The 16,441-nt window shown below is 40.1% G+C and overlaps 1 long non-coding RNA gene across 1 annotated transcript; it reads left to right on the plus strand.

Annotated features, from left to right (window-relative positions):
• The first annotated feature begins 2,184 nt into the window (after nucleotides 1–2,184).
• Nucleotides 2,185–3,892, plus strand: LOC127128756 (uncharacterized). The gene is made up of 2 exons (XR_007806026.1): nucleotides 2,185–3,149; nucleotides 3,622–3,892. It is a non-coding gene; the product is annotated as an uncharacterized LOC127128756 (long non-coding RNA).
• Nucleotides 3,893–16,441: the final 12,549 nt, after the last annotated feature.

The raw sequence follows: 16,441 nt of genomic DNA on the forward strand, positions 1-16,441 counted from the left end.
TTTCAAAAACATCTCAGAAAAATCAAATTAACTTCTCGCCCCCGCGCGATCGAGACCTATCAAACCCAAACACATCAAATTAACTCGTCACCCCCGCGTGACCAAAACACTTTCAAAAGAACACAGTCAATCCTTTCTAATGCGCACAACAAACCAGTGCTAGAGCCTCCACCGAGAGTAGACAAGCCAGCGTTTAGCCGTTAGAACGCCGACCTACACAGTCGTTCATCAAAACAAAACACACCAAATATTCATAGTAGCCCGAACTACGAATGCTCTGATTTCCTTATTGCACCATAAGGATATGTAGGCAGGAGATTGCTGTATCTTCGCGAGCACACTAATAAAAAATCTCCCATTTCCCCCTCCTGAGGTCTTCATCCATATCTATCAACAATTCTTATCACTCGAAGCAAGCAAATAACAGTCAAATGGCAAAATCAGACTAAGAGGTTCCCATTGAGTATAACGGACGTGAGGGGTGCTAATACCTTCCCCTTGCGTAATCGACTCCCGAACCCGAATATGGTTGCGACGACCATCATTCTTATTTCTAAAGGTTTTTTTGATATTTTCCTATTCCTTCATTGGAATAAATAAAGTTCGGTGGCGACTCTGTTTCGAACAAACATTTTTTCCGCGTCCTATCGCGAGGGATCACATTATCATCATTTTTGAGGTGCGAGAGACTGACGACTCTGCTGGGGACTACCATTTTTCCGCGTCCTATCGCGAGGGATCGCATTTTTGAGGTGCGACAGACTGGCGACTCTGCTGGGGAATCACTGCTCCAAGCAAGAGAGAGTCTAGCCTAACTTAGTTTGATTTTTCTATGACTGTTGGAAGATATTCTTTTCTTCCATGTTTATTTCTCTGTATTTTATTCTGATTGCTTGTGTTGTATGTATTTATCTTGATACTTTGATATGGGGCTTGATGTATGTTGTGAGATAAGCTCCATACCCGAGCTTCGAGAAAAAACTTAGAACCCGGAGTTGTGTAGTATTGAACCGGGGGGTGTACACCTCATTGGGATAATACGAAGACTCCACCTATAGTAGATCTGTTTGGAGTTTCCATCATAATATGGCTAGCCCATCATTGTGGGGGAGGTTCTAAACACGATCCACGACTCTAGGGACCTCGCCTTAAACCTAAGTTTTGTTTTCATGATTGGTGATTATGTAGTATTGAACCGAAGGGTCTACACCCTTGTCATACCCTAAATTTTACCCTGAGTTTTTCACTTGCATCAGCATAGCATAAATCGATCCATTTTGTTATGCATTTTTATCAGTTAAAAAAAACATTCATTAGTGTTCTAATAAAAAGTCAGGAGCTCTGGCATTTTATTGGTCTTGATGACAGTCATTCAGTTATCTATTGATTGAAGACTTAATTTCTAAGTCTTGATGCATCATTTATTTCCATTACATCATGTTTGAGAGGTTCAGAGGGTGACAGTCAAGAGTATTGTCATCATCTGAATCTTTGTAGGTTTTAATTGTGATGGAGAATCATAAGTAAATGGTCCAAGGGTGATTCAATTACATTTGATTGTCTGTTCACGGTTATTCAGTCAACAATTCAGTTCATTTATAAGACGTTTGTATTTTCTACTTGTCATAACATGCATTTTTGTTTCACATAGTGCTTGAAATATATTTGAAATAATTTTTTCGAATTTACAGGCAGATCGGTCGAATCATTTCTCAAATGTACGTCGAATTAACGGACGAAAAATTTCAAAATTGAGTTTTCAGATGTCAGTTTTCTTAATCTACAGTTCACTTAGTTTAACCTAGTGTGCTCATTTCAATTTTCCGACTACTTTTTCAGTCGCATTCTGATTAACCTGAGGCTTTTAACCGGTCGATTTTTATTTCCAAATTTTATTGAAACCTGTATGTTTTCGAAAAGTTTATTTCACGCTGATAATATTGGTGCATTCAGTTTATCTTTTCGGACACTTTTACGTCTGAGTTTTATTTATTTTTATCCAATAAAAAAGAATTGAAGGAAAAAGTGTGGGAAAGTTCCCCCCATTTTTTGGCTGATAGCACGTGACCCTTCTCTTTGTCTTGCTGGCGCAAGAAAAAATTCATTTCCTCACCAATTAACTAGTGCCACGTGTCCATGATGACAAAATAGAAAAAATGATTTTTGCTATAAAGACTAGCCAAACGCGTCACACAAGGGAGACCACACACTTCCTCTCTTATCTCCACCTAAAACTTCAAACTTCAAACCGCCACTAAATCTCTGCCTTGTAACTTCTCCACCATCCAACACCCTTCTCTGTCGTCCATCATACTCCCTTCGATCCGACCTTCACCTTCGGAAAAAAAAAACTCAACTTTTCCCTTCTCCGATCTACGACACCGCCAACCATCATAAACACATCACATACAACCTTTCCACCCTTCGATCCATTTTCCAATCGCGTTTTTGATCCAATAACACCCTTCACTCACCGGTAACCACCGCGACATATCATCCTTTGCTCTTCTCAAGATACTCGAACGCGGCTTTAACGATTTGGAGAAATCAGGAGCATTCCATATTCCACTTTCGGTGGTCTGAGAATAACATTTATGCACAACATCAAGTTTTCCGGATACCCGTGAATAAGAAATTCCACAATAAAATAATTCTGCACAGCAACAACTTTCGGTTTTGGGTCGCGTCTTTTCTTCTTACTCGATTTCAATGTTGTTGGATTGTGATTAATTTGTTTTTGTATCTTGATTCTTTTTCTTTACTATTTGTTCTGTTTATAGCATTTCGTCCTATTCGTTTAGTGTTTGGTATGCTTGGCTTTTATGGTTCTGTTATGGATAAGTTGGATTTCATGATAATCACTTTTAACAGTTTTAATCGGGTATTATAATACGTAGTTGCTGCTACTGATTCTATTTGGTTGAGATGTATTAGGTAAGATCGGACATTTATCCGTGATTTCGACATTGATAATATGTTGTTATGACCACCAATTTCTATTTTGATATCTATTTTGATATGTCAACTTAATTTCTACAGCTTCTTTTGTATGTTATGGTATGATATTCTATTTCGATGAACGCTAAAGAAGTTGTTGCTGTCATGATTCGAGTTGCTGAATTGCCGTAGATGTTTGTTGGAAATAATAGGTAATGAGTTCTTTCTATTTGTACAGACCCTTTAAACTTGATGTTGTTAACTTTTACTTAAGTTGTTTCTCGTTGTTCTGGAGCTAGCTTGAGTTGAAGTCTTGTTAACTTTTACTTAAGTGATTTCTCATTTGTTCCCAGCATAACATGTGCTAGTGAGTTCTTTTTTTTAATTATTTATTTTTTTAATTTGTGTTATCATGCTATTTTATCTGAGGTTGTCCATTTCATGTTAAATTATTTCAAAATTGAATTGCATCTTATGGTTACAAGTTGTTAAATATGTAAGACTTGGTGGAACATGTTGCTTGGTTGCCTTAACATCTAGTATTGCATAATTTTCCCCCCAGCCATTTTATGCTTCATCATTATCGTCACTACCTATTTCTATCACCAAGAGGATACTTGGACATGTCTCTAATGACATTGTCATTTTTAAAGTTGTTTGCTCTATTTTCTACTTTGTTTCTAGGTTGGACTTGGATGGATGGACTTGGATGGATGGACTGATATTGGAATTAATATCCAATTTTTATTTGTTTAAATTCTATTTTTTTAATATTATATACTCACTTTTATCAATAATGGTTATGTTATAAATTTTAGTAAAAGGAAACAAGAGAGTCACGTGGTAAGAGTGGGGGACGACTCCCTTTTATTGCCATTTTTTTGTTACTTTTATTTATTATTATTATTATTATTTATTTTATTTATTCTGTTAATAAATGGTTTTATTATTATTATTATTATTATTTATTTTATTTATTCTGTTCATTTAATATTCACACTCCATTTTCCATGTTTTTTTTATTGTGATTAACAAGTTACTAACTTCTCTTTACATGAGTAATAAAAATCAAATAATCAATATCTATATCAAAAACCCCACATTATTTTTATAATAAATTTAACCCCCGCCACATCCAAATTATTTTCATAAGTCAACTTGAGACACTTGATCCAACGTCAAGTCGTCCCCCTATTTTTAAAATCTTTTCACAATAAAAATGGAAGAAACTGATTAAGTTTAGACTTTCTCTGTTTCGAATGTTAGGATACTGATGTAGAGCTCAATGTTCAAACATTCGTCTTCCATATTAACATACAGTAATTACCAAAATTAGGTCATTTCTCTTATAGAAGAAAAAGATTGATTGGGTATCGACCTTCTCTTTCCTGATTATTTGGACACTGCTGTAGAGCTCTCTGTCTGACTAATCGTCTTCCGTTAATGAACTTTGGCCTAATTTGCCCTACTTTTTCATAATAAACTTTTGGATGAAAAGAGAGTGATTGGGCTTAGGTCTCTTCCTTTTCGAGCATCTGAGTACTGCAGTAGAGCTTCCTGCTTAGATGCTTGTCTCCGCTTAAAATCAACTCAAACTCGTCAAAATTGTTTTCCGCCCTTGTGCGACTCCGAAAACATTTTCAGAAAAGAGTATGCAACATCTATTTTGATGTGAAACAAACAAAGACTTCAGCCTCCAAGAGTGAGCAACAAGTAAAGGTTTAATCGCTCAAATGTGATCCAAGCATCACTCTCTTTAAAAGCAATCCATATAGTAGTTCTCTTTGGGTAGAACTACGTATGCCTTGAGTTCTTCATAGCACCTGGAGATACGTAGGAGCAGGATTGCGAAATCTTGTCAGGCACATTAATATTAAAACACCCATAAGTCTTTCCTTTCTTTCTTTCTCTTTCCTTACCCGATAAGTAGAAGATCACAAACGATATCACGCTAACACTCTAACATGAAACTAACTAAATGGGTCCCATCGAGTACGATGGATGTGAGGGGTGCTAATACCTTCCCCTTGCATAACCGACTCCCGAACCCGATTTGGTTGCGACAACCATTTCTTTTTGATTTTTGTGGGTTTTATCGACATTTCCCCTTTCCCTCTTTGGGAATAAATAAAGTTCGGTGGCGACTCTGTTTTGTTTATATTTCGAGCGTTCCTTACGCTTGGGTATTTTTTGCGCCGCGACAACCCTGTTCGAACAATACGAGAATCCCACTTAGATTAGATCATTTCAGAACTCCCATCACGATGTGGCTAGCCCACCATTGCGAGGAAGTTTTGAACTTGATCCGTGAGTCTAAGTTCCTTCCTCGAAAACATTACTTTAGAACCTACTTTTGGGAATTCTTGTGATCAGAGAAACCTTTGTTTCTTCCTATTATCCTGACGTACCCGACGTGTGAATGATTCGAGTATTTGCATTCCTTTATGGAAACATGGCAAAATTTCATGCATTTGCATATCATCAACATGCATTACATATCATCTTCCAGATACAAAAGCTTACACCATATTCTACCCTTTGTTCAGTAACGTTGACTACTCGACACCGGTACGAGACACGCCGCAACTACAAGATGACACTTGAACAACTAGAAGCAAATCAGGTTTCGATGAGAATAGACATTGACTCCATGCAAGCAAAGATGGATCGCTTGCTGGAAACCATGTTGCTCCTAGCTTAGAAAGAGAAGGATGCTGAGACTAGCGCTGAAGCCAGAAGAGTTGCTGCCCCGTTTGGATCGCCATCACTTAGCATCCCTGGAGTAACTGACCTTGATGGTAACCCTAATCATCCTGGAGGAGGACCCATCCCTATTCCTGTTCCCATGGTCAACATGAACCCCCATGAGCACTCTGCTACATCTGCTCGGCATGGATCAATGATGGGTGATGAAGATCTGTATGACGCTTTCTTCATGCCACAGCCCGTCCAGCCTACTGTTGGAGGTCTCCCAGACCCAACTGTTGATAGACTCCATGCTTTGGAGGAAAAGTTTAAGTCCTTGGAGGTTCACACTACTCCCGGCTTGGATGCTGTTGATATGTGCTTGGTGCCAGGCCTCGTGATTCCGCAAAAATTCAAAGTCCCAGACTTTGACAAGTACAAAGGGATCAGCTGCCCAAGAACTCACCTCAGAGCCTACTATCGTAAAATGGCTGCCCACATCAGTAATGATCAACTCTTGATTCATTACTTCCAAGATAGCCTCAGTGGGGCATCCTTGGAATGGTACATGCAAATGGAAAGAGGTCAGGTCCAATCTTGGAGAGATCTCGCTGAAGCTTTCCTTAGGCATTATCAATACAATACTGATCTAGCGCCCAATCGCACACAACTGCAAGACATGACTCAACGCAACAATGAGCCATTCAAGGAATACGCACAGCGATGGAGAGAGTTTGCAGCTCGCGTCCAACCTCCTCTCCTTGACAAAGAGCTAATTGACATATTTATGGGAACTCTGCATACCCAGTACATGGAGAAAATGGTAGGATCCTGAAATTCTAGTTATCATACTTTAGATGTCACACGGGTTGTTATGACATCCAATTCTGCACAGACAGGAATTATGCAGAACTTAAACGTAAGTGCAGTAAATAACACAAGTAATTGTTTACCCAGTTCAGTCCAACATGACCTACATTTGGGGGCTACCAAGCCAGGGAGGAAATCCACTATTAGTAGTATCAATTCAAAGCTAAACTCACACGTTTACAACTTATCACTTAATCCCTACCCAATGCAATTTCAATCTTACACTAAGATCAGAGTTCCTACTCACTCCCCCTCAATCACCTCAGTGATTACTACCTTTAATCAATATTAAAGACAATTTGAAGTCACACTTCAAACACCTCTTGATTGTGCTTCACAGCTTTAATCAAGATACACAGCACTCACGCTTAAAAGCTTTGAGCGACACAACACTTACAACTCAATGAACACCCTATGCCACAACAATCATCTACTTGATAATGGCTTGGCTTACAAGATACGTCTAATACAAGACTCACAAAAATACAGCAGTGAAGTATGATGGACACACAAAATCTTCACGCCTCAAAATCCCCGAAACTGAATGAAGGAACACCTTCCTTTTATATTGCAGTACCTGGGCTTTTGCACCTGTATTCCCCTGAATTTAAGGTGACGCGAGTTCCCATAAATTCAACATTTAGGTTACTAACAAATAGGCTATTTGTTAGGTTCATTAAATGTAGCTTGGTTGTTGATTTCCTGGATTTTCTCTCAGCTGTTGAATCCCTGAAGAATAGCCTGAGAAAAAGCTGAAACAGAAAACTGAACAACCTACAATATAGCATATGCTGTCAGGAATGAATGTCACGACATTCAGCTTGACATCAAGGTCCATATGCTGAGTCTGTTTTTCCAGAAAACAGACTGTACAATTTTGCTGACCTGTACATGATCAAAATGACCATACTACAGTAACAGCTTACATTAATAAATGTCAAAGTGTCCAATTTAACATTTACACATTTGGCCTTAAGTTAGTTCTGTTATTCTCTTGAAGAACAGACTAAGTAACATGCTAAAGTATAGCAGAACACCACTCTGTCTAATGTTCAGTAGCTGCTGTCAATGATGAATGTCATAACATCCAGTTTGACATTCAGCCAGTAGGCCTTATGCCAGGTCTGGTCTTTCCTTGATAACCAGACTGGAAATAAATACTAAGTTCTAACAGAACACCAGCTGTTCTATTCCTTAGTATCTGCTGACAGGTATGAATGTCACAGCATCCAGTTTGACATTCAATAAATCCTGTGTTAGCTAATCCTGCAGTAACTACTCAAGTGTGTCATGACATCAGTCAAGACATCAGAGTACAGTTAGATATTCTAACCTACAATGTAGTCACACATACATACCATGTCATGACATCAGTCAAGACATTAGTAACCAGCTAGTGTTTTACCATATAATGCAGCCAATTAAACACCTACAAACTCCCCCTTTGGCAAATTTTTGGCTAAAACACTTTGATCCCCATAACAGAGTTCATTGCAGCGGAATCACACACCTAGCAGGAAATAAGCCTAGCTAATACCCTCAGAGTGGCAGCACACTCACACACATGGAAGTTAAATAAAAACTTCACAAAGCAGCACACATACAAAAGTTAAATCTAAACTTCAACACACAGCAGCTGCAGGGGAGGGAATCTGTCACGAGAGTCTGTTGTAGAGACCCACTCTGTTTGTCAGGGGTGGTGGTTATTACTCCCCCTTTTTGTCAAAAGTGTTGCCAAAGCCAACAACAAAACCAGAGAACAATGACAGAGTTACAGACTTGGTTTTACTTCACAGTTTCAATCAAGTTAGCATCCACTTGATCTTGCTTCACAGCTTTGATCAAGTAATCACCCACTTTTGCTTTACAGTAGGTACCACCATATCAGATGCCATGATTTTGTTTCTGACATCCAGAACCACTCCTGCATGAACAACATCCTTGAACTCCTGCAGGTACATTGGCCTTCTCACGGTAGGGTCTCTCCTTACCCTCTTGTAGCCACACTTGTTGCAAGTAGCATAGCTATGATCTGTTGACCAATCATAGCATAGTACCAATTGTTTAATAGGCAGAGATATTAAACAATACATCCCAAACATCAGTGGTTGCTATAAGGTCTTAGAGAGGCATATTCCCAGTTTGCTCCTTAAGTTTTCAAACTGAGTAGCATCCAGAGCCTTTGTAAATATGTCAGCCAGTTGAAGGTCCGTGGCTACATGTTCCAAAGTGATCACCTTGTCTTCCACCAGATCTCTGATGAAGTGGTGCCTAATGTCAATATGTTTGGTCCTGCTGTGTTGGATGGGATTCTTGGAGATATTGATGGCACTGAGATTATCACAGAACAATGTCATGACATTTTGAGTGACATTGTACTCAGTGAGCATCTGTTTCATCCAAACCAGTTGGGAACAACTGCTTCCAGCAGCTATGTATTCAGCCTCTGCAGTGGACAGAGAAACACAATTCTGCTTCTTGCTGAACCAAGATATGAGATTGTCTCCTAAGAAGAAACATCCACCTGATGTGCTTTTTCTGTCATCAGCACTCCCAGCCCAGTCAGCATCACAGTACCCAGATAGGACAGGCTCAGACCCATGTGAATACAGCATCCCATAGTCACAAGTCCCATTGATGTACTTGAGAATCCTTTTGACTTGATTCAAGTGGCTCACCTTAGGCTCTGCTTGGTATCTAGCACATACTCCAACTGCATAAGAAATGTCAGGTCTACTTGCAGTTAGGTAAAGTATGCTTCCTATCACGCTTCTATACAAGCATTGATCAACACCAGGCCCTCCATCATCTTTGGTTAACTTCAGATGAGTAGGCGCAGGAGTCCTCTTGTGCCTAGCATTATCCATACCAAACTTCTTAACTATGTTCTTGGCATACTTGCTTTGGGAGAGAAACATAGAGTCCTCCATTTGGTTTACTTGCATTCCAAGGAAATAGGTCAGTTCTCCAACTAGACTCATTTCAAACTCGGATTGCATCTGGTGAACAAATTGTTGAACCATTTGTTCTGACATTCCACCAAAGACTATATCATCCACATAGATTTGAGAAATCATGATTTTGCCGTCGTCATCCTTCACAAATAAGGTTTTATCTATTCCACCTTTTCTGTATCCATTTGAGGTCAGAAATTCGGTCAATCTTTCATACCATGCTCTAGGTGCTTGTTTCAACCCATACAAGGCTTTCCTTAACTTGTATACATGCTTAGGTTGGTTAGGATCACAGAACCCTTTAGGTTGTTCCACAAAGACTTCTTCATTCAAGTAGCCATTCAAGAATGCACTCTTCACATCCATTTGGAATAGTTTAAACTTCAGGATGCATGCTACCCCTAACAGCAATCTGATGGACTCAAGCCTAGCCACAGGAGCAAATGTCTCATCAAAATCTACCCCTTCAACTTGAGTGTATCCTTGAGCTACTAGTCTTGCTTTATTCCTAGTAATTACTCCTTTCTCATCAGATTTGTTTTTGTAGATCCACTTGGTACCAATGATGTTGGTCCCTTCAGGTCTTGGAACTAGCTCCCATACTTCATTCCTTTTTAACTGCTCAAGTTCCTCTTGCATGGCATTGATCCAGTATTCGTCAGTCAGGGCTTCTTTCACATTCTTTGGTTCAACCTTGGATACAAAGCAGGAATTTGAGCTTATTACCCGTGATCTGGTAGTCACACCACTATTGGGATCCCCTATGATAAGATCCTTAGGGTGGTCTTTCTGAATTCTAATAGATGGCACTTTGGTGGTTGCATCTACTTCACATTCAGGAGGAGGTTCCTGTACTTCTTCAGACTTGACTGGAATGTCAGTTGAACTGTCAAGGAATGTTTCAACATCCTCTATGACATCGGTTCCTTCCTATTTATCGTCCACAATAACATTTATGGATTCCATCAGGACATTGGTCTTGTAGTTGAACACTCTGTAGGCTCTGCTGTTAGTGGAGTATCCCAGAAATATACCCTCATCACTTTTGGGATCTAGCTTCCTTCTCTGTTCACGATCTGTGAGAATGTAGCATTTACTTCCAAAGATATGAAAGTACTTCACAGTGGGTTTTCTGCCTTTCCATATTTCATACAGAGTGGAGGAGGTTCCTTTTCTCAAGGTGACTCTGTTGTGAACATAGCACGCGGTATTCATTGCTTCAGCCCAAAAGTGCATGGGGAGCTTCTTTGCATGAATCATTGCCCTGGAAGATTCTTGAGTAGTTCTATTTTTTCTTTCAACTATTCCATTCTGCTGAGGGGTTATAGGGGAGGAGAACTCATGACTTATTCCTTCAGAAGTGCAAAACTCATCAAACTTGGAATTCTTGAACTCCGTACCATGATCACTTCTAATCCGGACCACACAACTGTCCTTTTCCCTTTGAAGTCTTATGCACAGGTCTTTGAAGACATCAAATGTATCTGACTTCTCTCTGATGAAGCTTATCCACGTGTATCTGGAATGGTCATCAACCACCACGTAAGCATATTTCTTCCCACCAAGGCTTTCAACCTGCATAGGTCCCATTAAATCCATGTGCAGCAGTTCCAGAACTCTGGAGGTTGTGGGATGTCCCAGCTTCGGATGTGACATCTTGGTTTGCTTGCCCACCTGGCATTCTCCACAGACTCTTCCTTCATCAATAAGAAGCTTTGGAATTCCTCTGACTGCTTCCTTGGATATAATCTTCTTCATTCCCCGTAAGTGGAGATGTCCAAGACGTCTATGCCACAGCTTCACCTCTTGTTCTTCCTTGGCTGAGGAGCATATTGTTGAAAAGTTAGAGACTTTAGGTTCCCACAGATAACAGTTATCTTTGGACCTGGTTCCTCTCATAACTTCCTGATTATCACCATTTGTCACAATGCATAGCTCCTTAGTAAACTGAACATGAAACCCTTGATCACACAGCTGACTTATGCTGATGAGGTTTGCAGTTAGTCCTCTTACTAACAACATACTATTCAGTTTTGGAACTCCAGAGCAGTCCAGCTTACCCACACCTTTTATTTTTCCTTTGGCACCATCACCAAAGGTCACATAGCTGGTAGTGTGAGGTTGAATATCCACCAGTAGATTTTCCATACCAGTCATATGTCTTGAGCATCCACTATCAAAGTACCAGTCTTCTCTGGTAGAAGCCCTTAGAGCAGTGTGTGCTATCCTAGTATACCATTGTTGCTTCTTGATGGGAACATAATGCTTATATGTTTTATGCTTAGGCCTGACATGCGAGGCTTGGTTAGGGAAACCATGAATCCAGTAGCAGAAGGCTTTTATATGACCAAGCCTACCACAGTGGTGACACCTCCACTCCTGGTATTTCCTCTTCTGATGATCATTCATCCTAGTTCCTCGATGTTGAGACATTGGCTTTGACTTCCGCTTGAACTTCTGAACTTTAGCCTTTGGGCGTTTGTGTTCAGCTGAGGATCTTTTCCCAAATCCTAGGCCAGATTTGGTTCCAGACTGCTGTCCCACCTTTAGAATCTCTTCCAAGGTGTCAGTTCCCTTATTCATCATTCTGATGGATTTAGTCATCTGATTCAGCTTGGAAGTCAGCAGGGCTATCTCACCATTTAGACCCTCTATGACAGACAGTTGCTTCTGTCTCTCATCTTCCAGTTCCTTGATGAGTTTCTTCTGCTTTTCTCCTTGTGCACGCACTTCTGCACTGGTGGTACACAGCTTCTTATAGGCTGCAGCAAGTTCATCAAAGGTCAGTTCATCTGCACTTGAGTCATCATCAGAGGCACAAACACTGGTTAGTGCAGTGACATGTTTGGCAGATTCTCCTTCAGATTCACTTTCAGAATCTCCTTCAGACCATGTGATAGTTAGCCCCTTCTTTTGCATCTTGAGATAAGTAGGACATTCAGCTCTGACGTGTCCATACCCTTCACAACCATGACACTGGATTCCCTTGCCTTGGTTGAACTTTTCATCAGAAGTTGATCTTTTCCTGATGTCAGACGGGATGTTCTTGACATTAGGTCTCCCTCTTTGATCAATCTTCTTCAAGAACTTGTTGAACTGCCTCCCAAGCATGGCTAAGGCTTCTGATATACTGTCATCACCTTCAGTATATCCTGCTTCTGACTCTTCTTCAGCATTAGATACAAAAGCTACGCTTTTGTTCTTCTTTTCAGCATTCTCACACAAGCCCATTTCAAAGGTTTGGAGAGAACCAATGAGCTCATCTACCTTCATATTGCAGATGTCCTGTGCCTCTTCTATGGCTGTGACCTTCATAGCAAACCTTTTAGGCAAGGACCTGAGAATCTTTCTTACAAGTTTCTCTTCAGCCATTTTCTCACCTAGTCCACCAGAGGTGTTTGCAATTTCAAGAATATTCATGTGAAAGTCATGAATAGTCTCATCCTCTTTCATCCTCAGATTTTCAAACTTGGTGGTCAACATCCGAAGTTTGGACATCTTCACCTTGGAAGTACCTTCATGAGTTACCTTGAGGGTATCCCAAACTTCCTTAGCTAGTTCACAGTGGTGCACCAGCCTGAAGATGTTCTTACTGATTCCATTGAACAATGCATTCAAGGCCTTGTAATTTCCAAGAGCTAATGCGTCTTGCTCCTTGTCCCACTCTTCTTCAGGAATCTGCACACTGACTCCATCCTCACCTGTCTTCGTTGGATGTTCCCATCCTTTGTTGACAGCTCTCCAGACTTTGCTATCTAGAGACCTTAAGAAGGCTATCATACGAGGCTTCCAGTCATCATAATTAGAGCCATCCAACATGGGTGGTCTATTTGAGTGTCCTATATCCTTGTCCATGGTACTAGAAAATAACTTCCCTAGATCTCACCCAGAAATTCACAGGCAGGGTGCCTGCTGTAACACCCTTCTAAAATACCCCAAATATTTAATTAAAAATAATAAACATATAACAATTCAGAGTAATTATGCCATTCAAGGGTGTCACACATAATATTCACACCATTCAACAATATAACGGTCATGCTCTTTTATTAATTCAAAACATAAACATTTGCATAAAACGCAGCGGATAGAGATCTCCTCAATCATGTAAAACAGGTAACATTCACATGTAAATTATTCAACAACATAAAACATCCCATCCCGATGTTACATCTATCAGAGCACGACCCACTAAGGAGACTACACTAGACTCCAAGCATTCGCTTCTACTCAACTCATTTCTCGTTACCTGAAAAATAGTTGTAAGGGTGAGTTCCTCAATCAATATAATAAGCATTATAGAATATAATGTCATGTTAAGTAATTTAACACATTAATCACCCTAATCGCAACATACAATCAGTAACAGCACATCAGCTCAACATCATACTCAACACCAACATAAAGCACAAGTAAAATCTCAAATCATACTCCACAACTTCATAAACACACGTATAATATTGGAATACATCCATTCATATTATACGCCATACATACATTATGCAATGAGACTCCACACATGCGGTACCGACTATTCTTGAACATATAGTTCAAGCTCACCGATCAATCCAGATACGGCTACTAAGCTCACTAGTCCCACTCATTTGAGATCTAATGACTCACTCACTAATTCCTCACCATGGGAATTAGCTACAGCCCCAAAGGCTATGCTATGCACACTAATCATCTAGCATGCAAACATCAACAACAAATCCACAATGATTCACTCACTAATTCCTCACCATGGGAATTAGCTACAGCCCCAAAGGCTATGCTATGCACGCTAATCATCTAGCAATGCAACATCAACAACAATTCACAATGGACACATGCTCACACTCTAAGCCATACAACAGTCCATTCACAATTACATGCATAATATATACATTCACAACATTATGCATATCATCATACATCATCAACATATCATGTCATGTCAAATAATTAAACACAGTATTAGCACACTCTACTAATACCTATACTGCTCAAAACAGCGGGAATTAATCCCTGTTACATCATAGGCCAACATAGGCCAACCCTCAAATAGGCACACAACATTTAAAACACCAATTTTCCACTCTGCAACAGTGTTAACCGGTTAACGCCCTGGGTTAACCGGTTAACGCAGGCAAAACACGCTCACTGCCCAAAACTTAACAGTGTTAACCGGTTAACGCCCTGGGTTAACCAGTTAACGCAGGCAAAACAGCACCAATTTCACAATTCGCAACAGTGTTAACCGGTTAACGCCCTGGGTTAACCGGTTAACGCAGACAACACAGCAGTTCCTGCGCTAACACAAGGCAGAATGCAGAATTTTCCGCATTTTCCGCCGTTGGAGGACTTCCGGACCTCCGATTCCGATTCCGTAAAAAGCTATACGTTCGGAATTTCACAACTAACCCAAACACAGATTCAATTACAATCTAAATACAATTTATCCAATTCAGTTCTTCAGCATCAACAATCCCAATTAGGGTCAAATTAACGGCTTATCACTACCCATCACATATTATCCCATAATACCCATTAATCGACGATAAACCCCCCTTACCTGATTAATTCGGCAAATCTTTGAGCTCCAAGCTTTTCTCTCTTCAACCTTCAGCCCTTGCTCTGTCTCTTTGCCCTTTTCCTCTTTCACGATCGTTTCTCTATTTTCACGTGAAACTTTCTTTTTACCAAATGGGATTCTTTCTCTTATTTCCAACATATATATATTTTCCAAATAATAATAATAATCCAATAATAATAATAATAAAATTTCCAATTATTTAATTAAATTAATAAATAAATTATTAACTCAATTTAAATAATTATTTTATTATTATCGGGGTGTTACAACTCTCCCCCACTAAAAGAGTTTTCGTCCTCGAAAACATACCTCAAGCGAACAACTCTGGGTAAGACTTCTTCATCTTACTCTCCAGTTCCCAAGTCACGTTGCCACCTGCTGGTCCTCCCCAAGCTACCTTCACCAAGGCAATCTCTTTACCCCGCAACTGCTTCAACTCTCGATCCTCGATCCTCATAGGTGATGTTTCAATAGTCAGGTTATCTCTCACCTGTACATCATCTATTTGGACTACATGCGACGGATCATGAATGTACCTCCTCAACTGAGACACATGAAAAACCTCATGCAAATTCGCAAGCGACGGCGGTAAAGCGATACGATAGGCTACCTCCCCTATCCTCTCCAAAATCTGATAAGGACCAATAAATCGAGGTGTCAACTTCTTCGACTTCAAAGCTCGACCAACACCAGTTATCGGAGTAACACGAAGAAACACATGATCTCCCTCTTGGAACTCAAGTGACTTCCTCCTCTTATCATGATAACTCTTCTGACGACTCTGAGCAATCCTCATCTTCTCCTGAATCATCTTAATCTTTTCTGTAGTCTGTTGAACAATCTCTGGTCCAACCACAACACTCTCACCGGACTCATACCAACATAACGGTGTCCGACATCTCCTACCATACAAAGCTTCAAACGGTGCCATACCAATGCTCGAATGAAAACTATTGTTATAGGTAAACTCAATCAAAGGTAAATAACAATCCCAAGCACCTCCTTTTTCCAGAACACAAGCCCTCAAAAGATCTTCTAATGACTGAATCGTCCTCTCAGTCTGACCATCAGTCTGCGGATGATATGCAGAACTCAACCTCAGCTTAGTTCCCAAAGCTCTCTGCAAACCTTCCCAGAACTTCGATGTAAATCTAGGATCTCGGTCCGAAACAATACTAGACGGAATACCATGCAAACTTACAATCTTCTCAATATACAACTCGGCTAGTCTCTCTAACGGATAATCCATTCTGATCGGAATGAAATGAGCCGATTTTGTCAATCTGTCAACAATCACCCAAATGGCTTCAAAATTCTTATTTGTCTTCGGCAACCCAGAAACAAAATCCATACTGATACTATCCCACTTCCATTCCGGAATAGCCAACGGTTGCATTAGCCCAGACGGCTTCTGATGCTC

This window comes from Lathyrus oleraceus, chromosome 3 (assembly GCF_024323335.1).
Source record: "Lathyrus oleraceus cultivar Zhongwan6 chromosome 3, CAAS_Psat_ZW6_1.0, whole genome shotgun sequence".
Taxonomy (NCBI): Eukaryota; Viridiplantae; Streptophyta; class Magnoliopsida; order Fabales; family Fabaceae; genus Lathyrus; species Lathyrus oleraceus.